Genomic DNA, 25,591 nt, shown 5'->3' with positions numbered 1-25,591 from the left:
ACAGCTGTAGTTATACTGGGAATAAATTACACAAAGGTGGACTCAATTTACTAATTATGTGAGGAAATTGGTCACTTGGGATTTTATTTAGGGGTATCAGACTACATGTGACTGCATACAAATGCAAATAACACATTTTTGATATTTTTTATATATTTAGAAAACCATGTACACTTTACACCTCATAAATACCGTATTTTTCGGACTATAAGACGCACCGGACCATAAGATGCACTCCAAATTTTGGGGTGGAAAATAGGAAAAAAATTTTTTTTATAAGAATGGTTCTGTCTTATAGTCTGATTAGGCATCTTACCTGAGGGTGGTGGAGCAGGAGGCGGGGTCCTTCAGGAAACTGGCCCCGCCGGAAGTGGAGGAATGCTGCGGACCCTGGATACATGAAGCCGGTTCTCCAGCACCTCTGAGTTGCGGTGATGGTGGAGCAGGATCGCAGGTCCCTCCGTTCCCTGCCTCAGGAATCCGGTGGCAGCAGAAGAGGTGAGATGCCGGTGTCTGGCTGGGGCCTGAGGACCGGCTGGGGCCTGTGGACTTGCTGGGGCCTGCCTGGGGCCTGTGCACATGCCTGGGGCCTGTAGACCTGCTGGGGCCTGTGGACCTGCTGGGGCCTGCTCGAGCCTGGGGCCTGCGCACCTGCCTGGGGCCTGGGGCCTGCGCACCTGCCTGGGGCCGGTGCACTTGCTGGGGCCTGGACCTGTGAGTGGCTCCACACACGCTGCTCTGCCGCACCGCCGGACACCACTCACAGCCCGGAGGAGGCCCCAGCTCCTCTGCCTCACCGCCGGATGCCACTCACAGGCCGGCACAGCCCTCGGCTCCTCTGGTTCACCACCCGACACCAGCCACTCCAGCACAGGTACAGGGCCCGCTCCAGCCGCATCTCACCTCTGCCGCCGCTGGAGGACCCTGTGATCCCCGCTCCACCACCACCGGTAAAGTAACGTTCGGACCATAAGACGCACCCCCCATTTTCCTTCCAAATTTTGGGGAAAAAATGTGCGTCTTATGGCTCGAAAAATACGGTACTTACTACTTTGTGTTGGCATATCACACAAAATCCCAATAAAAGACATTTTTGTTTGTGGGTGTAACGTGCAAAAAATGGGGAAAAGTTCACTAGGTTTGAATACTTTTTCAAGGCACCGTATATGGTCACTAAATCCTACTCTCATGTCCATATCTTAAAAAAATCAGCTATAATTCAAACCTAATATGACTTTTGGAACAAAACGGATAAAACATTTTAAAAAACCAAAAGATTGCGACAATACAGTCTATGAATATATGGAAAAAGGAGAATAAAAAATAGAATAGCCCTAAAAATAATGCTTTATGGTGCCGACACATTAGTATAGATACTTCTATGGTGTCTACCCAACAGTGACATGCAGTGAGCACAATATGGTGTAATATCCTACCTAAGTTACAATGTTCTATTACAGTGCCTAAAGAAAATTTCAGCCAGTGCCGTGATGTACAGTAGTGCTTTAAAGTGTGTTAACCCTTCCGATTTTTTCCTATTTTTGCATAAATTTGACCTAAAACAACATTAGATTTTGACACAAATCCTAAAAGTAGATACAGAGAATCAAATCAAACAAATGAGTAAAAAATATTAGAAATTATTTAAATGAGGAAAATGATCCAATATTACATTCATGAGTGGCAAAAGTATGTGAACCTTTGCTTTCAGTATCTGATGGGATGACCTTTTGCAACAAAAACAGCATATAATAGTTTTTGGTAAATGATAAGTCTTGCAGATCAGCTTGGAGGAATTTTAGCCCATTCTTCCCTACAAAATAGCTTCAACTTTGTTATGTTGGTGAGTTTTCTCCGATGAACTGCTAGCTCCCGATCATTCTACAACATTTCCATAGGATTCATTTCAGAACTTTTTTTTTTGGACATTCCAAAATTTGAACTTTATCGTTCTTTAACCATTCTTTTGTAGAATGACTTGTGAGCTTTGGATTGTTGTCTTGCTGCATGACCAATGTTCACTTAAGTTTCAGCTCATGGACAGATGTCCTGACAATTTCCTTTAGAATTTTCTGGTATAATTCATTGTTCCATCAATGTTGGCTTTGGCCCAGATGCAGAAAATGCAGGCCCAACCATGATACTACCACCACTGTGTTTCACAGATGCTATGGGGTTTTTCATGCTGTAGTGTTTTTCTTTCTCTAAACATATTGTTTCTCATTGAAACCAAATAGCTTTATTTTGGTCTCATTTATTCACAAAACATTGTTCCAATAGTCTTCTGGCTTGTCCAGGTGATCTTTAGTAAACTGTAGATGGGCAGCAATGTTCTTTTTGGAGAGCAGTGTCATTGCCTTGCAATCTTGCCATGCACACCATTGTTATTCAGTATTCTCCTGATGGAGGACTTATGAATATTAACTCTAGCTAATGTGAGAGGCCTTTAGTTGCTTAGAGGTTGTGTTGTCATTCCGTAAAAGTGGTGTAATACTCTGACAACATTGTTTCCAGCAGCAACCTGGGATTCATAGATTTTTTTTCAGGGGTCTTCCCCATGCTGTTCCCATGTCATTTCAGCACTGTTTCCATCGATTTGACCAATTTTCAGGCCCCCTCCAGATCTCCGGGGAAGGAAGGGAAGAGCCAGTAAAATGCTTGAGTTTCCCATTGACTTCCCTCTCTCACTTGGGTAGAGCACACAAGAATTACGATTTGCTCGACTCGGTTAACAAGCACCCGAGCATTTTAGTGCTCGCTCATCACTAATAATAATGGTTTAGAATTTTCTCTATTTGTACAAAATCTGTCTGATTGTGGGTTGGTGTAGCCCAAACTCTTCAGTGTTGGTTTTCTATATTTTCCAGCCTCAAAAGCATCAACATCTCTTTTTCTGAGGTCCTCAGAAACCTCCTTTGTTCATGCCATGATACACTTCCACAAGCATGTGTTATGAGGATTAAACTTTGATAGATCCTTCTTGTTAGAATACAGATCATTCACTCAAATTTGATAGTGATCCCATTGATTGACACCAGACTCTAATGTCACCTTCAAATTATCTACTAATTCTTAAGGTTAACAGACTTTTGCCACTCACAGATGTGTCATATTGGATCATTTTCCTCATTAAAAATTTAGAAAGTCTAATATTTTGACTCATTTGTTTTATTCGGTTGTATTTATCTACTTTTAGGACTTGTATAAAATCTGATGTAGTTTTAGGTCAAATTTATGCAGAAATATGGAAAATTTTGAAGTGTTCACAAACCTCCAAACACCACTGTAAGTTTGAGATGCTTGAAAATAAAATAAAGTAGGGGGGAAATGGTAGGGGGGAAATGGTAGATTTAACTAAATAGCATTGACCTCAAAATAACTGACCTTTTTGTCCATGATATAAATAAATCAGGAAGATGAGGTTGAATAGTGCCATAGGTGTTGTCCAGACTGTAAAGTTTTGAATGGCATGGCATTGTGGGGGCAAAAAGTTAAAGGGGGTTTTCTATTAAATACATTTAGCCTGTCCTAACGGAACTGTACACTACCACATCAACCCTAGATGATGTGCTGGAAAAACTTCCAGTGATACACACCTTAGTTTACCCTGCATAAATCACCTTGTGGTACATGGGGTCCATTACATTGGTTTATAATTCTCCTGATTATAGTCAACATTGAGATACACAACTGTTAGATCCCAACCTGGACCTGCCTCTGTGGCCAGTCGCCCTGTGAGCAGCGCTTGTGATGGAAGACTTGTGTGGTTGGGAATTCTGATTTTGCCCAGTTTGGCATAATGGTTGTGTGTGTTGTCCGCCAGCTAAGCAAGAATAATAAAGTTTACATTAACATATTTAATAAATGCTCTAAATCTGTATCTTGCTTGGGTAGCTTATGTTGTGTCATTCTAATTGCTCAAAGGCACAGTAAAATTCCTAAATTAGAATATCTGTTGTAATGCAAAAGTTTTAGCTTCATATTGGACAGCGCGGTGGCTCAGTGGTTAGCACTGCTGCTTTGCAGTCCTGGGTTACCGCCAAGAGCAACATCTGCAAGGGGTTTGTATGTTCTCCCCATATTTGCATGGGTTTCCTCCGGTGCCTTCTATATTTTCCGTGTGCACATAGACTTACAGTTAATTGGGGAGAATCACAGAGACTGAATAATTTATATTATTGGTGGTGGAGATTATAGTTAATGGGGGGCACAGTGCGGCTTATCACTTTAGATTTTGATTACTAAGTGGCTAATAGTATATTAATTGGGGGGGTACTTATCTGTAGTCAGGGGCGCAGTGTGGGGAAGACAAATGTATATATACAATATATGTGACCTTGTTATTTTTAGGGCTGCACTGATCATCGTGACAAGACCGAGTCGTTTCTGGGAAATGGTCATGCTGCGTTTTGCAACGCAACGCGAATTTGGCGCACTAATTAGCGCATCATGTGCACAGCACATCCGAATTCACATTGCTTTGCATGTTTTACAAGCGTTTTTGCGGCCCTAAAAACGCAGCAAAAACGCTACAAGAACGCTATGTGGGCACATGGCCTTAGGCTGCATTCTCACATATGTGTGAAATGACCGTGTGCTGCCAGATTTTTTTATCGGATGGTCCATGGACTCGTAGAGTTTTATAAATCCATTCACACATCCATGAAAATCACGGATCTGAGAATGAGATCTGTGAGGGTCAGAGAATGTCCTGTTCTGAACTGATTTTGAGGATTAGAATAGGACATGCTCAATGAGTCTGTAAAAGCGGGCAGCACACCGACACTGCACACAGATACAGGAATGTAGCCTTATTATGTATAGCACAGTCCCTTAGTATATACTGTACTCACTTATTATGTATAGCGCCATCCTTAGTTATATAGTTTCATCTTTTATTATGTAAAACACCTTCCCTTATTACCTACCATCCTCTCTAGTTATATATAGCTTCCTCTGCTGTTATGTATTGCGCTATCCCTTACATAGCGTATTCTTGTTATTTTTCTCTGTCACAGCGCCCTCTTTTATTACATAGTCCTCTCTTGTTAGATATAAAATGACTGCTGATGGAGCAGCCGGTGATCAGAAGACCAGTCCATCAGCTCCTCCATTAGAAAAGCTTTCCCATGCTCCATCAGCCTTCACTGCATTATATATCTAACAAGAGAGGATGGTATGTAATAAAGACAGGGGGCTATAAATAATCCAATATGTAAGGGACAGTGCTGTACATAACAAGAGACGGCAAAAAGTAATAAGGGACGGCAATATATAGTTGTGCTCAAAAGTTTAAATACCCCAGCAGAATTTTTCCTTTCTTGGCCTTGTTTCAGAGAATATGAATGATAACAAAAAAACTTTTTCTCCACTCATGGTTATTGGTTGGGTGAAGCCATTTATTGTCAAACTACTGTGTTTTCTCTTTTTAAATTTTAATGACAACCAAAAACATTCAAATGACCCTGATCAAAAGTTCACATACCCCAGTTCTTAACACAGTGTATTGCCCCCTCTAACATCAATGACAGCTTCAAGTCTTTTGTGGTAGTTGTGGATGAGGTTCTTTATTTTCTCAGATGGTAAAGCTGCCCATTCTTCTTGGCAAAAAGCCTCCAGTTCCTGTAAATTCCTGGGCTGTCTAGCATGAACTGTGCACTTGAGAACTCCCCAGAGTGGCTCAATGATATTGAGGTCAGGAGATTGAGATGGCCACTCCAGATCCTTCACTTTGTTCTGCTGTAGCCAATAACAGGTCGACTTCGCCTTGTGTTTTGGATCGTTGTCATGTTGGAACATCCAAGTACGTTCCATGCGCAGCTTCCGGGCTGATAAGTGCAAATTTGCCTCCAGTATTTGCTGATAACGTGTTGCATTCATCTTTCCTTCAACTTTCACCAAGTTTCCTGTGCCTTTGTAGCTACACATCCCCTAAACATCAGCGATCCACCTCTGTGCTTTACTGAAGGAATGGTGTTCCTTTCATCATAGGCCTTGTTGACCTCTCTCCAAATGTAACGTTTATGGTTGTGGCCAAAAAGTTCAATAATGGTCTCATCACTCCAAATTACCTTGTTCCAGAAGTTTTGAGGTTTGTCTCTGTGCTGTTTGGTGTATTGTAGGCGAGATACTTTGTGGCATTTGCGCAGTAAGGGCTTTCTTCTAGCGACTCGACCATGCAGTCCTTTTTACTTCAAGTGCCTCCTTATTGTGCATCTAGAAACAGCCACACCGCTAGTTTTCAGAGAGTCCTGAATTTCAGCTGATGTTATTTGTGGGTTTTTCTTTGCATCCCGAACAATTTTCTTGGCAGTTGTGTCCGAAATTTTTGTTGGTCTTCCTGACCGTGGTTTGGTTTTTGCAGAGCCCCTGATTTTCCATTTGTTAATCACAGTTTAAACGCTGCTGACTGGCATTATCAATTCCTTGGATATTTTTTTGTATTCCTTTCCTGTGTTATGCAGTTCAACTACCTTTTCCTGTAGATCCGTTCACAATTCTTTTGCTTTCCCCATGACTCACAATCCTGAAACGTCACTGGCTGGATGAAAGATGCAAGAGTCTGTCTGGATCCCAGAAACTCACTCAGCTTTTATGCACACACACTGATTACAAGCAAACAGGTCACAGGTGAGGATGTTAGCTTTAGTAGCCATTCAAACCCATTTAGTCAAATTCTGTGCATGTTATCAGGCCAAAATCACTAGGGTATGTGAACTTTTGATCAGGGTCATTTGAATGTTTTTGGTTGTCATTAAGATTTAAAAAGAGAAAACACAGTAGTTTGACATTAAATGGCTTCACCCAACCAATAACCATGAATGGAGAAAAAGTTTTTTTGTTATAATTCATATTCTCTGAAACGAGGCCAAGAAAGGAAAAAATCTGCTGGGGTATGCAAACTGTACATAATAAAGGAGACTATGTAAGAGGTATATATGTGTGTGTGGCCATATATATACATCTGTAGCTTTGTCGCCATAAAAGGTGGGGGGCCCAGACACATTTCTTGCACAGGGGCCCCAAGCAGTCAGTTTCCGCCCCTGCATTAGTATATTGATGCATGAAAATGTATTCTTTTTAACGGTCTTCACAATGGAAACTAGAAAAAGGAAAAATCAGACTTTCATCAGAGACTGCTCGTCAATTCCCTTGCAGGAAAAAGCAGAGAGAGGGAATCTTCTCTCTCCTTAGAGTTTGGCAGGAGTTTTAACTATGGCATCCTGTGCAATCCATTATGCTCCTGAAGTTAGATCTTAAATAGCTCCTAAGGCAATAATCATTCAGAAAATTTGATTAATTCCTTAATGTCTACTGGGTGGAGATGAAAGTGAAATTAGTGCAATTACGACCCTTTATGTTATAGCACCAGCATTGTCTGTAAAGATGCACAAAGGATACATTCAATTTTTTTTATATTTTCCCTTATAATTCATGGTGTGCCTTTGTACGAAAACAGGTAATTCCAACTAGTGATGTACCGAAATCCTCCTTTTCTGCTAGGAATGTGAATGAAGGGGCAGTTGAGCACGCACCGTGCTGTTCCATTGAAAACAATCAAACACATCAGTCGGACCTGGGTTGCCAACTTTACTTTTATTTTTTCTGGACAGCTTATAAAAAAATCATGGACAGACAATATTTTTTACGGACACATTGGAAAACCATAACAAATCATTATGATTATAAGTGGTCCATGTCTACAGCCCATAAAACTGTAAAATGATGATAATTACAGTAAAAATAATCGGTGTAAGTTTCTTCAGCTTCAAAAAAATCACGGACTCCTTAAATCTTTTTTATAGACAGGGCAAAAAAGTGCCTATTTTTACAGACTGTCCTGGAAATTCTGGACAGTTGGCAAACCTGAGTCAGACACCAAGAAATCTAGTATTTATTACCTATCCATGTCACGGGGATGCCGAGACAGAGGGGGGCCAGAAGATCGCAGTGTCTGGTCACACGTACATCGTACATCTGCGTACATCTGCACTCGTTACTCGAGATTTACGAGCATGCTCGGGTGTTTTCTGAGTATCTTCAGCGTGCTCGGGTGTTATGTTTTAGTCACTCCGTGCTCATGATTTGCGACTGTTTGACAGCTTTAATACATGTGAGGAATGCCTGTTTCTTAGGCATTCCTCACATGTATTAAAACTTTCAAGCAGTCACAAGTCATGAGCACGGAGTGACTAAAACATAATATCCGAGCATGCTGAAGATACTCGGCAAGCACCCGAGCATGCTCGCCGAAAGGGTTAACAGAACATACTCGCTCATCACTAGTCACCTTCCTATTAGCAATTCAGGATTTTCTTACTGTATTCTTGAAAGGGTTAAACAGTCCTATTTGTCTCCTGAAGCTCTCTGTTCTGAGTTCATCACTTCTCTCTGGTTTAAATACTCTCCTCTAAGCTTCAGTTCTTGCCAGTGATAGTTTCCAACTACCTGGTGTGGAGCTGGAGGAGTGGGCTGAGAAAGGAGCAGGCGTTTGGAGTTGTTTCAGGAGATATCTGTGTGTAGTTGGTTTGTGTGTGTGTCTCCTACTCTCTATTCCCATTTGGTTTTTCTCACCCTCGCCTTCCCTATTTAGCACTCAATTGTTCAAGAATGTTTTTGTAAGATTGCAGTTGTCTTCTATCTCTTTCTGTTTCCCCTCTGTGTCTTTACATTAGAGATCCCTGCTATCCTACTCACTAATTAGGGTGGTGATTAGGGTAAGACAGGGATAGGAACGTGATCGCCGCACGGGGTGAAATAACCTGTCTACGGACACTTGGAAGCTCAGGGTGGCGCAGGGTAAGTATCAAGGGTGCCCACTTGTATCCTATCATAGTGGCAGAGCTTCCTCCCTCTTCTGACTCGCCTTGTGCCATCTTGCTTCGGGTAAAAGCGAGACAATCTACTTGCTGGAATACCTTTTTAGGTACAGTCTAATCTCTAGAGAGAAGCACATTATTTGCAATCAAGGACTTTGGAAAATTTCACGTAAAGTATGAGCCTATTAGTATTCTTTTAAAATGTAGAAAAAGATCACATTTGCGCAGAAAATTTATTATTATGTCCCAGATTCATCATTTTTCATTTTTTAAGTCACTTTCCTTTTTTTGTCTTGTAGTATTTGCTGACGTTTATTGCTCCAAATTCATCAAAATGGTGCACACAGGTCATGAATTTTGCTAAAGCAAAAAAAAAAAAAAAAATTCCCTGTAACTATTTTTGAGCAAGAAAAAGTTGCATCTTTTTCAAAATGTTTCAGAAATTGGGACTTTTTGCTTGAAGTGCATATAATCACTAATTTTGTTTACTGGAGTAGAGTTCCACCAAATTTTGCAACTTTTTAAATAGTCGCAATGGATGAATCAGGCAAAAAAGTCAAGAAATCTTAAACTTCACCCACAATGGTGAACATAGGAAAAAGCAGGTGAATACATGTAAAATAGACTTTAATAAAAGGCGTCAGCTACAAGAAGAATTAGGCGCAAATCAAAACAGGTGCAAAATACCAAGAACCAAATAGAAAACAGGTGCAAATGTAATAATGAATTGGGTCAATATGTTTGCTTTCCAAATGGAGAACCATTAGAATGAAATGTACCTCACCACCAGCAGTGCCAGGTTTCTAGGGCATACATACTGTCCGGGCTGCTTTACAGAGGCCCCCAAAGAGAGGAGACCCTTTGCACCACAATAGGCCTTAGGCCAGGTACACATCACCGTATTTTAGATTTACAGTGGTTTGCGAAATTATTCGCCCACTTTGGCATTTTTCGTGTTTTGCTACCTCACAATCTGGAATTTTACTGCTTGTTTGTTTTTGATGATTTACATCAGTTCATGTAAAGAACATCCTTACAACCGTGAACATTTAGTTTTCATTTTATTGTGAAGCAAGCAACAAATAGGACTAAAAACTTCAGTGAGCATAATTATTCACCCCCCTAAAGTCAGTAATTTGTAGAGCCTCCTTTTATGGCATTCACAGCTGCCAGTCGCTTTGGATAAGTTTCTATGAGCTTTCTACATCTTGCCACTGGGATATTTGCCCATTCCTCAAGGCAAAACTGCTCCAGCTCCTTCAAGTTAGATGGTTTCCTCTGGTGAACAGCAATCTTCACGTCTGACCACAGATTCTCAATACGATTAAGGTCTGGGCTTTGACTAGGCCACTCCAAAACATGTACACGTTTCCCCTTAAACCACTCGAGTGTTGATTAGTAGTATGATTTGGGCTGTTGGAAGGTGAACCTTTTTTGCTCAAGAATATTCATCTTCCCCTCAACCATTTTCCGTCTCTGCTGATGAAAAACATCCCCACAGCATGATATTGCCACCACCATGTTTCACTGTGGGGATCGTGTTCTTGACCTTGGTGGGGCAAAAAGTAAAATTTTGGTCTCATCTGACCACAGCACCTTCCTCCATACATTTGGGGAGTCTCTCACATGTCTTTTGGCAAACTCAAAATGAGCCTTACAATTTTTGTGGTAAGTAGAGGCTTTTTTTTCTGCCCACTCTTCCATAAAGGCAACCTCTATGGAGTGTACAGCTTATTGTGGTCGTAAGGACAGATACTCCAGTTTCTGCTTCTAAACTCCGCAGCTCCTTCAGGGTTACCTTTGGTCTCTGTGAAGCCTCTCTAAATAATGCCCTCCTTGCCCGGGCTGAGAGTTTTGTTGGGCGGCCCTCTCTTGGCAGGTTTGTTGTGGTACCATGTTCTTTCCATTTGATGATGATGGATTTGATGGTGCTCCAGGGATCATCAGAGATTAGGATATTTTTTTTATAACCTAACCCTGATTTGTACTTCTCAACCACTTCGCCCATGACTTGTTTGGAGATCTCCTTGGTCTTCATGGTGTTTGATTTGTGTTGCCTCTTGCTTAATAGTGTTGCAGATTTTGTGGCCTTTCAGAAAAGGTGTGTATATACTGACAGCCATGTGACACAGGTGGACTTCTTTTCACTAAGCATGTGACTTATGAAGGTAATTGTTTGCTCCAGAAATTTTTAGGGGCTTCGCAGCAAAAGGGGTGAATACATATGCACATACCAATTTTTAGTTATTTGAGCCCATAAATTTTATTTATGCCTATATTTTTCTCACTTCCCTTCATCAACTTAGACTATTTAGTGCTGATGCATCACAAACAAATCGGATTACAAAAATATTTAAACACAGGTTGTAATGCAACAAAATAAGTAAAAAGCCGAGGAGGCGAATACTTTCACAAGCCACTGTATGTGGTCAGCATCAATATGGCATGTATTTAGCATTGTATGTATGGAATATGTATGTAGCTCGTGCATTCCACAGGTGGCATGTGCTCAGGAAGTGAGTGGCACATGCGTCCAGTGCGTTTGTAAAGTGTGCAGCATATGCATAGGAAATCGGCAGTGCAAGTGTCACGTGTCCTGTGTGAGGTGCACATTTGGTAAGTGTCCAGTGTGAAAGTTGCAGCAGGTGTTAATGGTGAATGTGAGTGGCATCGGCGTCATGTGCTCTGAAAGTGAGTGGTGCTTTTGCGGTATGCATCCGGTGATTGGTAAGGAGGTCTACAAGCACTCCATACACAGTGGCCCTCTATTCTCGGTGTCCGCCTCAATAGGTTTTGTGTAATTCCGTGTTAATCTTTCTGTGTGCATTGTGTTAGGTCTTGGAATATACTACATTCCCTCCAGATAAACTGCCACATGAATCTCTTCCAAACCTTGCTTAGCTTGGCATTCGTTCCATCTGGCAGAGGCTTTACAAACCTCAGCCCAGAAGCCCACTACAATGAGCCAGATAAAGTTGGAATGTTGTAGAAACAATTTTTAATTAAAGACTTCAATAGCGCAAAAAATCACTGGGTCTTACGCGCTGATCCAAAATTGAAACTATTCAGCATTCATGAAGCAGATACTTTTCAGCACAAAATGATCGTATGCCTCGAGAGGAAACATTCATTAATCCCTACACCTGAGGCGTTAGCATTAACGTATGGTTCATTCTCTTTAGTGTGAGTTGCCAGGAACGCTGGGGTGCTGCCAATCTGCTTTATTTAATTATGAAGTGACATAACCGAGTTCATATGTGGACAGGCCCAAGATCTTAAAGTGCACAGAAATGAACATTTCCATGATCCAGTACCCAGTCGTAGTAACTCTTAGTAACTTCTAAGAGTTAGGAGTTTTAGGTAATCTAGCACCATGATGGTCCTGAGTGTTCCTGTGATTTACTGTTTCTTTGTGCCCCATGATAAAGTTGACCATGGGCAATATATGAAAATCTGTCACGCAATATATAATCACACTGCTGTCCGTAAGGTTTGTAGTAGTACTAGACAGACCTGCTTATCTTCTCAGATATAAGTCCTCAATAAACCCATCAGATTATTCACTTAAAAACCCAACAAGGTCAATTAAACAGATTTTAACCACATTCAGACAAGCGTATTATGGGCACATCTGTGAACTTTCACAGTATTATGGGTGCGTGTCCCAGCCTGACTGCAGGTTTAAGCACCTAAAGTGATACCTATGGATACCTATGAAGCTGTGAGGATGGGTCTGTAGACCCATGTTCGGACTCAGATTTACATCCACTATACTCTCATCGGAAAGTGGCCTTTCAGTGGTTGGTGTCTTCAAAGAAAGAAGAAGGTAACCAGGTATATCTAGGGGTTAAGTATAGGGGTGGAAACTCCTCTGACTGGGCCCGCACCCAGGTAATGCATGCTAACAAATTCAGAGGTGCACCATAATCGTAGGGGGTAGAAGATGACAATCCTTTTACTGAACAAAAACCATTATACAAGATCATTATGGTAGGTACGAGTTCTGCAGACCATTTAGAGCAAATCTGGCCCACAGGGTGGTTATATTTGGCCGGTGACACCAGAACCGTCACCCCTATGTGGGGCTATTATACTGTATGGAGGACTATGTGGTGCCCATTATACTGTATGGAGGACTATGTTTATTCTGTATGGAGGACTATGTGGGGCCCATTATATTGTATGGAGGACTATGTGAGGCCCATTATATTGTATGGAGGACTATGTGAGGCCCATTATACTGTATGGAGGACTATGTGAGGCCCATTATACTGTATGGAGGACTATGTGGGGCCCATTATACCGTATGGACGACTATGTGAGCACATTATACTGTATGGAGGACTATGTGAGGCCCATTATACTGTATGGAGGACTATGTGGGGCCCATTATACTGTTTGGAGGACTATGTGGGGCACATTATACTGTATACTGGTTGGCCCGTGACTTTATCCAAGTTTTTCATTTTGGCCCTCTGTGTGTTTTGACATCCCCGGTTTATAGAATTACAGTACAGATGAATCCAGTGACTAGCAGGTTACAATCTGTAGATTGGAGTCATTCCATTTTCCTATCTCATCCACCTGACCCAGACCACCATGATGACATCTTTCAGCCACAACTTGTCTGCAGAGTTTGCAGCATCTCACTTCTCACATGTACAGCACCGTCCCCACCTATTCTCAACATACAAAAACTTCTCATCCTCAGATGCTGAGGCAGTTTCTGCTCCATTGCCCATTGACCGGCTTTGTAGTACAATAGCCCAATTATAAGGTAACAGTGCCCCTTAAGTGACCACAGCAAATAGTAATGCCATAGTGCACTATTAACAAGAAATAATAACCCTTGAGAGCCCAACTAGAATGTAATAATGACCCCTGAGGGTCTACTTAAACATTAATATCCTGAATGCCCCTTTAACAATTAATACTTCCCCCTAGGTGCCTGCTTAAAAGTAATAGTGCCTTCTGAGGAATAATACCCTGAGTGTCGCCTGGGGACCTGAATGGACCTCTCAAAGCACGTAGGCCTGCAAATAGGCCATTCCACAATGCCCCTCTGCTAGCTATGCTGTAACCAATTCTTGACCAAAAGATAAATCATGACTAATGCAAAGTTTTATATTTATCTCATATCTACGGGAAGTATGGCATGAAAAATTCTTACACACCTTACTGATCCCCCAGAACTTCAACCCCAATGTTGCCCGGTCCCCACCAGTCTCTACTTTCTGCTGCAGCAAGGCTATGCTGGCACAGAGACATGTAACCGACTGCAGAGAGCAGGATTATTAGCTTCAGGGTCATTTACTGAAGACAGAAAGGGACTAAGATATAGAGACCAGTGGGAAGCATTGGAACTGTGGAATCAGAGAGGTCAGTTCACTTTTTTTTGCCATTTGGACAAATCCTCTGTGAAAAAAGTCAGACAACCCCTTTAACTTGACCCAACAAGAAATCATCCTTTATAAAAAAAAACATTCATCAATTTATTATTCAGAATCCAGTTTCTTATCTACAGGAGAAATGAACAGGAGACAGGGACAGACATATCATTGGTGCAATCTGTGCTGCTGCACAGGGTCCCAAGAGGTAAGGGGGCCCAGTTCTACTTTCAAAGCAGATGGAACTGTGCATTATTATGACCTTTTGGACGGTAAAGGGCCCATATATTGTTTTTGCAAAGGGGCCCTTTTCTGTCTGTGACGGGAGACCAAGTCATTGGCCAGGCTGAGTTGGGGACCACCTATTGCTGCTCCCCCTGTGATGTCTATATTCCATCATAGGACATAAGGAGAAGGATCGTCGTGTTCAGGAGTTTTTTCTGCAGTTCTATGAAGTTACAGAGATCACATACTATAATATCATTTCAGAGTATGAGCTGCTAAATGGCAAACTCGGTTATTCTCCGCACACATGTTGTACATCCACGACCACCCCGTAACTTACCGGCTTTAGGCAAAAAAAACAAAACCCTATTACGAAACTCATGTAGGAAGCAGAACATTGCTCTACCCATGTCAATATTAGCTACTTCTTTTTCCGGTGTTTATTTTACTGACATTGCAGGGTTTAGTCGCTCACATTCAATATTGTTATGGTGCCTTGGTATTTACCTATGCTGTCATTTTTCTTTTATAGCACATTGACTTCATTGTGGTTAACGCTTTTGTTTCAAGTTACTATAACTCAGTAAAGGTCTTAATCTCACTAATAAACTTTAAAGTGTTATCCCCCATACACATTGCACCTCCTAACAAAATCATATCACAGTGCGACTCCCCAATTTAAAAAGCATTAGTTCTGGCATAAATACCTGCGTTGTTGGAAGGCGCCCGACCTATCTGAAGAATGTCAGGTATAAGTTCCATGCAGAGATTGGGGGGAGATTTATAAATTACATTTGCCAGAATTTTGGTTCAAAATTTATGGAAAAAAAAACCCCAAACATGATGTGTACAACATTAATTATGTGATTTAGAGAACTTTTTTTTTGCATCACTCAACAAGGAGTGTAATGTAGCAGAAAGGGGCCTAAAATAAAACATGTGCCAATGTGAAAAATTGCTGTCACAAAGTAATCCTATTAATAGGGGATGTAACGTTAGATAAATGTATCAGGATGCATCACATTTATTGTCCAGTGTGAGACATTTTGATAAATTTGGAGCATGTTTAGGCTATGTTCAAACATCATGTTTTTTTCAGCGTTTTTTTTTTCTGCAGCAAAACTTGATGTCTTGCCAGGAGGTTCTTCAGGATTCTTCTTGCGTTTTTGCTTATTTTTTGGTGCGTTTTTTTCACTGTCATTTTGTCTCATATGCATGTACATAAAGTTCAGTGAAAAAAAAAAATCTCATTCTGGTTTTGGCACAAAAAATGCTGAAAAAATTGCTGGAATACTTGACACCTGCGTTTTTAGTGGGTTTTTTCAGCCTTTTTTTCACCATCCATTACTTCTAATGGGTGAAAAAACGCTGAAAGAAGTGACATATGCTCTATTTTGCAAAAAAACATGCAAAGCACAAAATCCTGAACAAAAAAAACAACATGATGTATGCATGAGATTTTTGGAATCTCATAGACTTTGCTGGTACTGCAGAACACAGCTGAAAATGTGCATTAAAAAACGCATAAAAAAACGCTGAAAAAAACATGATGTGTGAACATAGCCTAAGGGCTCGCTCACACTGGCGAATAACACGACTGAGTGCTATGCTATGTTTTATCGGATAGTATGGCCCAATGTTATGCTATGGGGCAGTGCAGATCTACGATTATTCTAACATGCCGATTCAGCATGAGACAACAATCTCAGCGTGCTGCATGTGCCCCCGATTATCAGATCACACGCACCCATACAAATCTATGGGTGCATGTGAAACATTGGACTGCACTCGGATGTCATCTGAATACAGTCCGATTACCGCGGACACAGACAATGGAGAAGACAGAGAAATTAAGTTCTCCGTCTTCTCCGCACCTGTGCTGCGATTCTCTCATGCAAGAGAATCTGATCACACTAAGATTACACTCGGATCACGCTCTGGCAGAGTTTGAGCCGAGTGTCATTAGCATAATCAGACCGATTCTCTCGCATGAGCGAATATACGGGAGTGTGAGCGAGCACTCAGACTGTATAGTCTACATTTATATTGTCTATAAATCTAGACATTAAAAATCTTCTTCATTGTTTAACCCCTTAAGCCCCGCGGGTGGTTTGCACGTTAATGACCGGGCCAATTTTTACAATTCTGACCACTGTCACTTTATGAGATAATTACTCTGGAACGCTTCAACGGATCCCCCTGATTCTGAGAATGTTTTTTCGTGACATATTGTACTTCATGATTGTGGAAAAATTTCTTCGATATCACTTACGTTTATTTGTGAAAAAAACAGAAATTTGGTGAAAATTTTGAAAATTTTGCAATTTTCAAAATTTGAATTTTTAAGCCCTGAAATCAGAGCGATATGTCACACAAAAGAGTTAATAAATAACATTTCGCACATGTCTACTTTACATCAGCACAATTTTGGAACCAACATTTTTTTTTGTTAGGGAGCTATAAGGGTTAAAAGTTGACCAGCGATTTCTCATTTTTCCAACAAAATTTACAAAACCATTTTATTAGGGACCCCATCACATTTGAAGTCACTTGGAGAGGTCTTTTTGACAGAAAATACCCAAAAGTGACACCATTCTAAAAACTGCACCCCTCAAGGTGCTCAAAACCACATTCAAGAACTTTATTAACCCTTCAGGTGCTTCACAGGAATTTTTTGAATGTGGAAGAAAAAAATGAACATTTAACTTTTTTCACAAAAATGTTACTTTAGACCCAATTTTTTTTATTTTCACAGGGGTAACAAGAAAAAATGGACCCCAAAATTTGTTGTGCAATTTCCCCTGGTCACGCAGATACCCAATATTTGGGGAAAAAACACTGTTTGGGCGCACGGCAGGGCTCGGAAGGGAAAGAGCGCCATTTGACTTTTTGATTGTAAAATTTGCTTGAATAATTAGCGGACGCCATGTTGTGTTTGGAGAGCCCCTGTGTGCCCAAACTTTGGAGCTCCCCACAAGTGACCCCATTTTGGAAACTAGACCCCCCAAGGCACCTTTATAGATGCATAGTGAGCACTTGGAACCCCCAGGTGCTTCACAAATTGATTCGTAATAATGAAAAAGTGAAAAAAAAAACACTTTTTCATTTTTATGAATCAATTTGTGAAGCACCTAGGGGTTCCAAGTGCTCACTATGCATCTAGATAGGTGCCTTGGGGGGTCTAGTTTCCAAAATGGGGTCACTTGTGGGGGAGCTCCAATGTTTGGACACACAGGGACTCTCTAAATACAACATGGTATCCGCTAACAAATTGAATGGAAAATCGGCTCAAATTGTTAGCGGACACCACATTGCGTTTGGAGAGCCCCTCTGTGCCCAAACTTTGGAGCTCCCCCACAAGTGACCCCATTTTGTAAACTAGACCCCCCAAGGCACCTTTCTAGATGCATAGTGAGCACTTGTAACCCCCAGGTGCTTCACAAATTGATTCGTAAAAATGAAAAAGAGAAAAAAAAAACACTTTTTCATTTTTACGAATCAATTTGTGAAGCACCTAGGGGTTCCAAGTGCTCACTATGCATCTAGATAGGTGCCTTGGGGGGTCTAGTTTCCAAAATGGGGTCACTTGTGGGGAAGCTCCAATGTTTGGGCACACAGGGACTCTCCAAATGCAACATGATATCCGCTAACAAATTGAGCCGACAATTTGTTAGCGGATATCATGTGGCATTTGGAGAGTCCCTGTGTACCCAAACATTGGAGCTCCCCCACAAGTGACCCCATTTTGGAAACTAGACCCCCCAAGGCACCTATCTAGATTCATAGTGAGCACTTGGAACCCCAGGTGCTTCACAAATTGATTCATAAAAATGAAAAAGTGTTTTTTTTTTCACTTTTTCATTTTTACGAATCAATTTGTGAAGCACCTGGGGGTTCCAAGTGCTCACTATGCATCTAGATAGGTGCCTTGGGGGGTCTAGTTTCCAAAATGGGGTCACTTGTGGGGGAGCTCCAATGTTTGGGCACACAGGGACTCTCTAAATGCAACATGGTATCCGCTAACAAATTGAATGGAAAATCGGCTCAAATTGTTAGCGGACACCACATTGCATTTGGAGAGCCCCTGTGTGCCCAAACATTGGAGCTCCCCCACAAGTGACCCCATTTTGGAAACTAGACCCCCCCCAAGGCACCTTTCTAGATGCATAGTGAGCACTTGGAACCCCCAGGTGCTTCACAAATTGATTCGTAAAAATGAAAAAGTGAAAAAAAAAACACTTTTTCATTTTTATGAATCAATTTGTGAAACACCTGGGGTTCCAAGTGCTCACTATGCATCTAGATAGGTGCCTTGGGGGGTCTAGTTTCCAAAATGGGGTCACTTGTGGGGGAGCTCCAATGTTTGGGCACACAGGGACTCTCCAAATGCAACATGATATCCGCTAACAAATTGAGCCGACAATTTGTTAGCGGATATCATGTTGCATTTGGAGAGTCCCTGTGTGCCCAAACATTGGAGCTCCCCCACAAGTGACCCCATTTTGGAAACTAGACCCCCCAAGGCACCTATCTAGATTCATAGTGAGCACTTGGAACCCCAGGTGCTTCACAAATTGATTCATAAAAATGAAAAAGTGTTTTTTTTTTTACTTTTTCATTTTTACGAATCAATTTGTGAAGCACCTGGGGGTTCCAAGTGCTCACTATGCATCTAGATAGGTGCCTTGGGGGGTCTAGTTTCCAAAATGGGGTCACTTGTGGGGGAGCTCCAATGTTTGGGCACACAGGGGCTCTCCAAACGCAACATGGCGTCCGCAAACAATTTGAGCCGATTTTCCATTCAATTTGTTAGCAGACACCATGTCGCGTTTGGAGAGCCCGTGATGTGCCTAAACAGTGGAGCTCCCCCACAAGTGTCCCCATTTTGGAAACTATATCCCTCAAGGATTTTATTAAGGTGTATAGTGAACATTTTGAACCCAGAGGTAAGGCACAGAATTTGTTTACATTAGGTCATCATATTGAATAAGTTGTCATTATTCTTGAGCGCAAGTGCTCGCTACTTGAGTTTGCATCGGGTACTCAGGTATGCACCATGTACAGCGTGTGCTCGAGTGACATGCTCGAGTCCCTGCTCCGCATGTTTCACGGTTATTAGACACCCAAAAAAAAACATGCGGGGATCGCTCGTGCATGGCAGGCAATCCCCGTAAAGTTTTTTGGCCGCGAAGCATATGGGGCAGAGACTTGAGCATGTCACTCAAATACCCACGATACTCAATGCATACCAGAGCACCCGATGCAAACTCAAGTAGCGAGCACTTGCTCTCAACACTAGTCGCCATATCATCATCTTTTTTTCTTACTTTTGAAAAAAATCCCAACCCCAGCCCTAACCCTAGCACAACCCTAGCCCTAGCACAACCCTAGCCCTAGCACAACCCTAGCCCCAGCACAACCCTAGCCCCAGCACAACCCTAGCCCCAGCACAACCCTAGCCCCAAACCCAGCCCTAACCCTAGCCCAATCCTAACCCAAGAGTTTATTTTTGACGCCGTTCCATGTGCGGTATAAGTGATTAGACGACTTTATTCTTCGGGTCGGTGTGATTACAGCAATGCCAGAATCATATGGGGTTTTTATGACTGACAGCTGTCACACACTAAAAGACGCATTTTTTGTAAAATCTAGTTTTTGCATCGCCATATTTTGAGAGCTATAATTTTTCCAGATTTTGGCAGACAGTCATGTGATGGCTCGTTTTTTGCGGGATGACTTGACGTTGTTATTGGTGCCATTTTCAGGCACGTGACATTTTTTGATCGCTTTCTATTCCGATTTTTGGGAGGCAGAATAAACAAAAACCAACAATTCAGGAATTGTTTTTTTTTTTTTTTATTCTGTTCCGCGTGTGGTAAAATTGATGAGGTAGCTTTATTCTTCGGGTCAGTACGTTTACAGCGGTACCACATTTGTATCATTTTTCTATGTTTTGGCGCTTATACACAATAAAAGCTATTTTATAGAAAAAAATATTTTTTAGCATAGCTTTATTCTGAGAGCTATAACTTTTTTATTTTTCGGCTGATGGAGCTGTGTGGCGGCTTGTTTTTTGCGGGACGAGATGACATTTTCAGCGGTATCATTTTTATTTATATGCGTCTTTTTGATCGCGTGTTATTCCACTTTTTGTTTGGCGGTATGGTGATAAAGCATTGTTTTTTGCTTCGTTTTTTTTTTTTTTTTTTTTACCGTGTTCACTGAAGGGGTTAACTAGTGGGACAGTTTTATAGGTCAGGTTGTCCCGGACGTGGCGATACCAAATATGTGTACTTTTATTGTTTTTTTTTTTTTTTTTTATAATAATATTTATTGATGGGTACATTATATTTTTATTTTTGGTGTATTATTTTTTTTATTTTTTTATAATATTTTTGCACATTTTTTTTTTTTTTTCCACTTTCAGACAGTTTATACACTTTATTACTTTGTCCCACTCTGGGACTTTCACTTTTTTTTTTCTGATCGCCTGCATGGCACAGGAATGAAGCACCATCCCTATGCCATGAAGGCTGTCAGAAGTGCACAGTGTGAAAATTGCTTGGAGATGCACTGCGCATGACCAAGCAATCTTCCTGCTCTCTGGTGACCCGGATGTTGTCATGACGACATTGGGTCGTCATGGCAACACCCGGGAAGCCTTTGCAGACTGCACTGGAAGCCGGAAGAGGAGGTGAGTATCGCTGATCACCTCCCCTTGCCCCCGCAATGCCGCGATCGACTTCGATCACAGCATCGCAGGGGTTAATGTGCTGGGAGCGGTGCAGGACCGCTCCCTGCACATAGTACCGGGTGTCAGCTGTGACAATCAGCTGACACCCGGCGGCGATCGCGCCCGCACAGCCTGTGTGCGCGCGCCATTGTCATGACGTACTAATACGGGTCTGGCTCTTAAGTCCCAGGGCACAGACGCGTATTAGTACGTCAGATGTTATTAAGGGGTTAAAGGGGTTTTCTCACAAACAAAAGTTCATTTTAATCAATAGATCTTGGAATAATAATAATTTCCACAATTGAATGTATTTAAATAAAATGTCCCTGTGCTGAGATAATCTTATAAATGTGCCCCTGCTGTGCACTGTGTAATGGCTGTGTCTGACAGTGCAGGAACATGGTCTGATCATACCACAGCTCCTGGGCAGGGGAGGAAGCAAAAGAGTATACAGACATTACAGGATGGAATCGCAGCAGATTCTTCTCTGAGGTAAAATATTGTTTAAAAACAGGCAGGGATGTTTTACCTCACAGAAAGAATCAGCTGTGACCCCCTGCTGTAATGTCTGTATACTCTATTGCTTCCTCCCCTGCCCAGGAGATGTGGTATGATCAGACCATGTTCCTGCACAGTCAGACACGGCCATTACACAGTACACAGCAGGGACACATTTATAAGATTATCTCAGCACAGGAACATTTTATTTAAACACATCCAATTGTGGAAATTATTATTATTCCAAGATCTATGGATTAAAATGAACTTTCGCTCGTGGGAAAACCCCTTTAAGGCCCCATCCAGATGTCAGTGTTGCACGTAAAGTATGTGGTCTATCCATTTTTGTTACAGATAAAACACCTACCCATTATAATCTATGGTACTGTTCACATGTCCGTTTTTTACCGGCAGTACAGATGAAAAGGGCTAATACAAGTCTATGGGTCCATGAAAAACATGTACAGCACATGGATGGCATCAGTGTACAGTCTGTGTGCTGCCTGTATTTAACATTACAAAGTATAGGAGAAGCTTTGTAATTTATTTTTACTTGATCCTTTCTTGAAAAACACTGCTGACACACTGATGTTAAAAATGTTAATGTTGATGATTATGGCTTACAGCCAATGAAAACACAAGTCATTATCTCAGTAAATTAGAATACTTTATAACACCAGCTTGAAAAATGTTTTTAAAATCTGAAATGTTGGCCTACTGAAATGTATGTTCAGTAAATGCACTCAATACTTGGTCAGTTCTCCTTTTGCATCAGTTACTGCATCAATGTGGCGTGGCATGGAGGCGATCAGCCTGTGGCACTGCTGAGGCGTTATGGAAGCCCAGGTTGCTTTGATAGCAGCCTTCAGCTCGTCTGCATTGTTGGGTCTGGTGTTTCTCATCTTCCTCTTGACAATACCCCATAGATTCTCTATAATAGATTCTCTATGGGGTTAAGGTCAGGTGAGTTTGCTGGCCAATCAAGCACAGTGATGCGGTTGTTTGTAAACCAGGTATTGGTACTTTTGGCAGTGTGGACAGGGGCCAAGTCCTGCTGGAGAATGAAATTTCCATCTCCAAAAAGCTTGTCGGCAGAGGGAAGCATGAAGTGCTCTAAAATTTCCTGGTAGACGGCTGCGCTGACTTTGGTCTTGATGAAACACAGTGGACCTACACCAGCAGATGACATGGCTCCCCAAACCATCACTGATTGTGGAAACTTCACACTAGACCTCCAGCAGCTTGGATTGTGGCCTCTCCACTCTCCCTCCAGACTCTGGGACCTTGATTTCCAAATGAATATTGGAACTCTGGGACCTTATGGAGTGTGTCAATGACTGCCTTCTAGACATCAAGTCAGCAGTCTTCCCCATGATTGTGGAGCCTACTGAAACAGACTAAGGGACCTTTTTAAAAGCGTTTGAAGTCTTTGCAGGTGTTTTTTTGTTAATTATTCTAATTTACTGAGATAATAACTTTTGTGTTTTCATTGGCTGTAAGCCATAATCATCAACATTAACAGAAATAAACAATTGGAATAGATCACTCTGTTAGTAATGACTCTATATAATATATGAGTTTCACTTTTTGTATTGAAAAACTCAAATAAATTAACTTTTTGATGATATTCTAAGTTAGTGAGATGCACCTGTATCTTCATCATCTTCTCCCTTGATTTACAGCTTTGGATTTACAGGATCAAAAAAAACAAGTACAGTAGGTGTAAAGTTGCACTGAACTGCTTGGTTACACCAAGAGTACACTGAGCACCTGTGCTGGGTTTGAAACGTAATTTTCTGCTGAAAAACGCTCTTTAAAAACTGACATGCTACCCACCATACCATGGTATGACTGTTTAATACACAGGACTGAAATTTATAAATACTTTTCTATGGCTAGTGTACGACTTTAAAATATTTGGTACAAGTTTATAACGTCTCATGTGCCTTGTATCTATATTTTTTAGAACTGAAGTAGTAGGAAAATGTCAAAATGCATAGTAAACTTGGTCCATGTCTTTTGCTCCATGATTTTGCAACATTTTGCCAAGTTCAGTTTGCTTCCCTATTCTTTAGAAAGTAATGATAAGTCAATGCTACCCATCATACTAGTAAGGATTTCACTGCGGTCCTGGGGGTTTGAGTGCTTATCGTTACGTCATTGCGTTACATTAATGATAACCTCAGACTTAACACACAGGGTCTTAAATAGAAAATGCATTTGATGCACTTCTCCTAAACACTTTCATTGGCTAGATTGCTCCTTATTCAGATAGGAGAGACCTCTAGCTAATAAAGGGGCAGCCATGGGGCCTTTAGAGACTCAATACCCTGGAACGGGATGTGATACGTGTTTTGTTTTTTAATAGCCAATTTTCTATTATAATTATTAAAACTTATATTTTAACTTATCCCATTCTTGCTGTATATATACATTGATCCAGGGAGTCGCTCAATCTGCACCTAAATTAGAATAATTGTTGCCCTGAAAAAAAATAGAAATAAAAATCAAGGAAAAATAAGTATATCACTTTAAAGGAAATCTGCCATCAAGTTTTTTTTGTAACCTAGCCATTGATCCCAAGATAAGTGCATGCGGAGAGATCAGTGCAAGCGCTGCTGATCAATGGGGTAGGTCAGAGATTTCTTAGGCAGTATGGATGACGTATGGCAGGGTTGAAACAGCAATAGCAGAGCTGAGTTTATCACAGGATTTAATCAAGAGCTGGCAATGGAATATCAGGGCTGACTCAGATAGCAGAGCTAAATTTGTTAGAGTCCAATGCAGAGTTGAGTCAGTAATAGCAGAGCTGAGTTTGTCACAGGGTCCATTACAGAGCTGGTACGGCAGAGTTGACTCAGCGATAGCAGAGTTGAGCTTGTCACGAGGGAGCACTTTGGCAATTAGTCTACGGTAGTAGTGGTTGCTAAATACCTAATTTCTCAGGTGGCATTTCAGGAAAGTAACATGATCAGAAACTATCGGGTTCTCATGAAATCCTGGGGAGGATGCCATCGGTCGCAGATGACAGTGGAGTGCTTGGCACTGGATCCAACTGGATCCTGAGATACTGTGCATTTACGCTGCATCATCACCAAACGGATGAGCAAAATGCTCAATCATCGGGTTGAATGATATTTCTGGTTTGAACAAAAAAATGATCATTCTCGGCAGCACATTGTCCTGTGCAGGACATGTGCTGCCGAGAACAATGGCAACTCATGTACACATAATGATGTTTTATAGATTGATCAGTGCGCATCTGACGCTGGGTTGGCCTATGTATACCGGCTATTAAATCACTGCTGATCGGCAAGCATGTTTCAAGATAATCGCACAGAGTAAATGGACCTTAACTTTATGTTGGGCAACAGAGGAACTATACACGGCTTAATTGGAAGTAAAAAAACTGTGGTCAATAACATTGTGGCAGGGCCGGCATCAGCACCAGGGCAAGTGACGGGGTCCTGGACAAAGGGGGGGGCCACTCACTGTCGGGGCCCATGCCTCTCCACCCGTGAGCGGGGGAGCGAGTCTCCAATCGGACATGCGCACACAAACATACAGACACATTAGAAACATTTTTAATATGGGGAAGCCGGCAACAAGCCTCCCTCACCTGCCCTGGCTTGTCTCCCAACCAGCTCCTCTGGCATGTGGCTGTGGAGGGCGCGCTGCTTTATTGCCATCACTTATACAGACACAGCAGTGCACTGTGCGGCCGTGTCTGCTAGTAATGACATGGCAGGGCCGACACACAAGCAAAATTAAAGGCACAGTGCCGACCCGGCCTCGTCATTACTAGCAGACACAGCTGCACAGTGCACTGCCATGTCTGTTTAAGTGATGGCAATAAAGCAGAGCGCCCTCCACAGCCACATGCCAGAGGAGCTGGTTGGGAGACAAGCCAGGGCAGGTGAGGGAGGCTT

Source organism: Phyllobates terribilis, unplaced genomic scaffold (assembly GCF_046119375.1).
Source record: "Phyllobates terribilis strain yellow unplaced genomic scaffold, ASM4611937v1 Scaffold_1__5_contigs__length_1240528914, whole genome shotgun sequence".
Classification (NCBI taxonomy): domain Eukaryota; kingdom Metazoa; phylum Chordata; class Amphibia; order Anura; family Dendrobatidae; genus Phyllobates; species Phyllobates terribilis.
Note: the sequence above shows the minus strand (reverse complement) of the source record.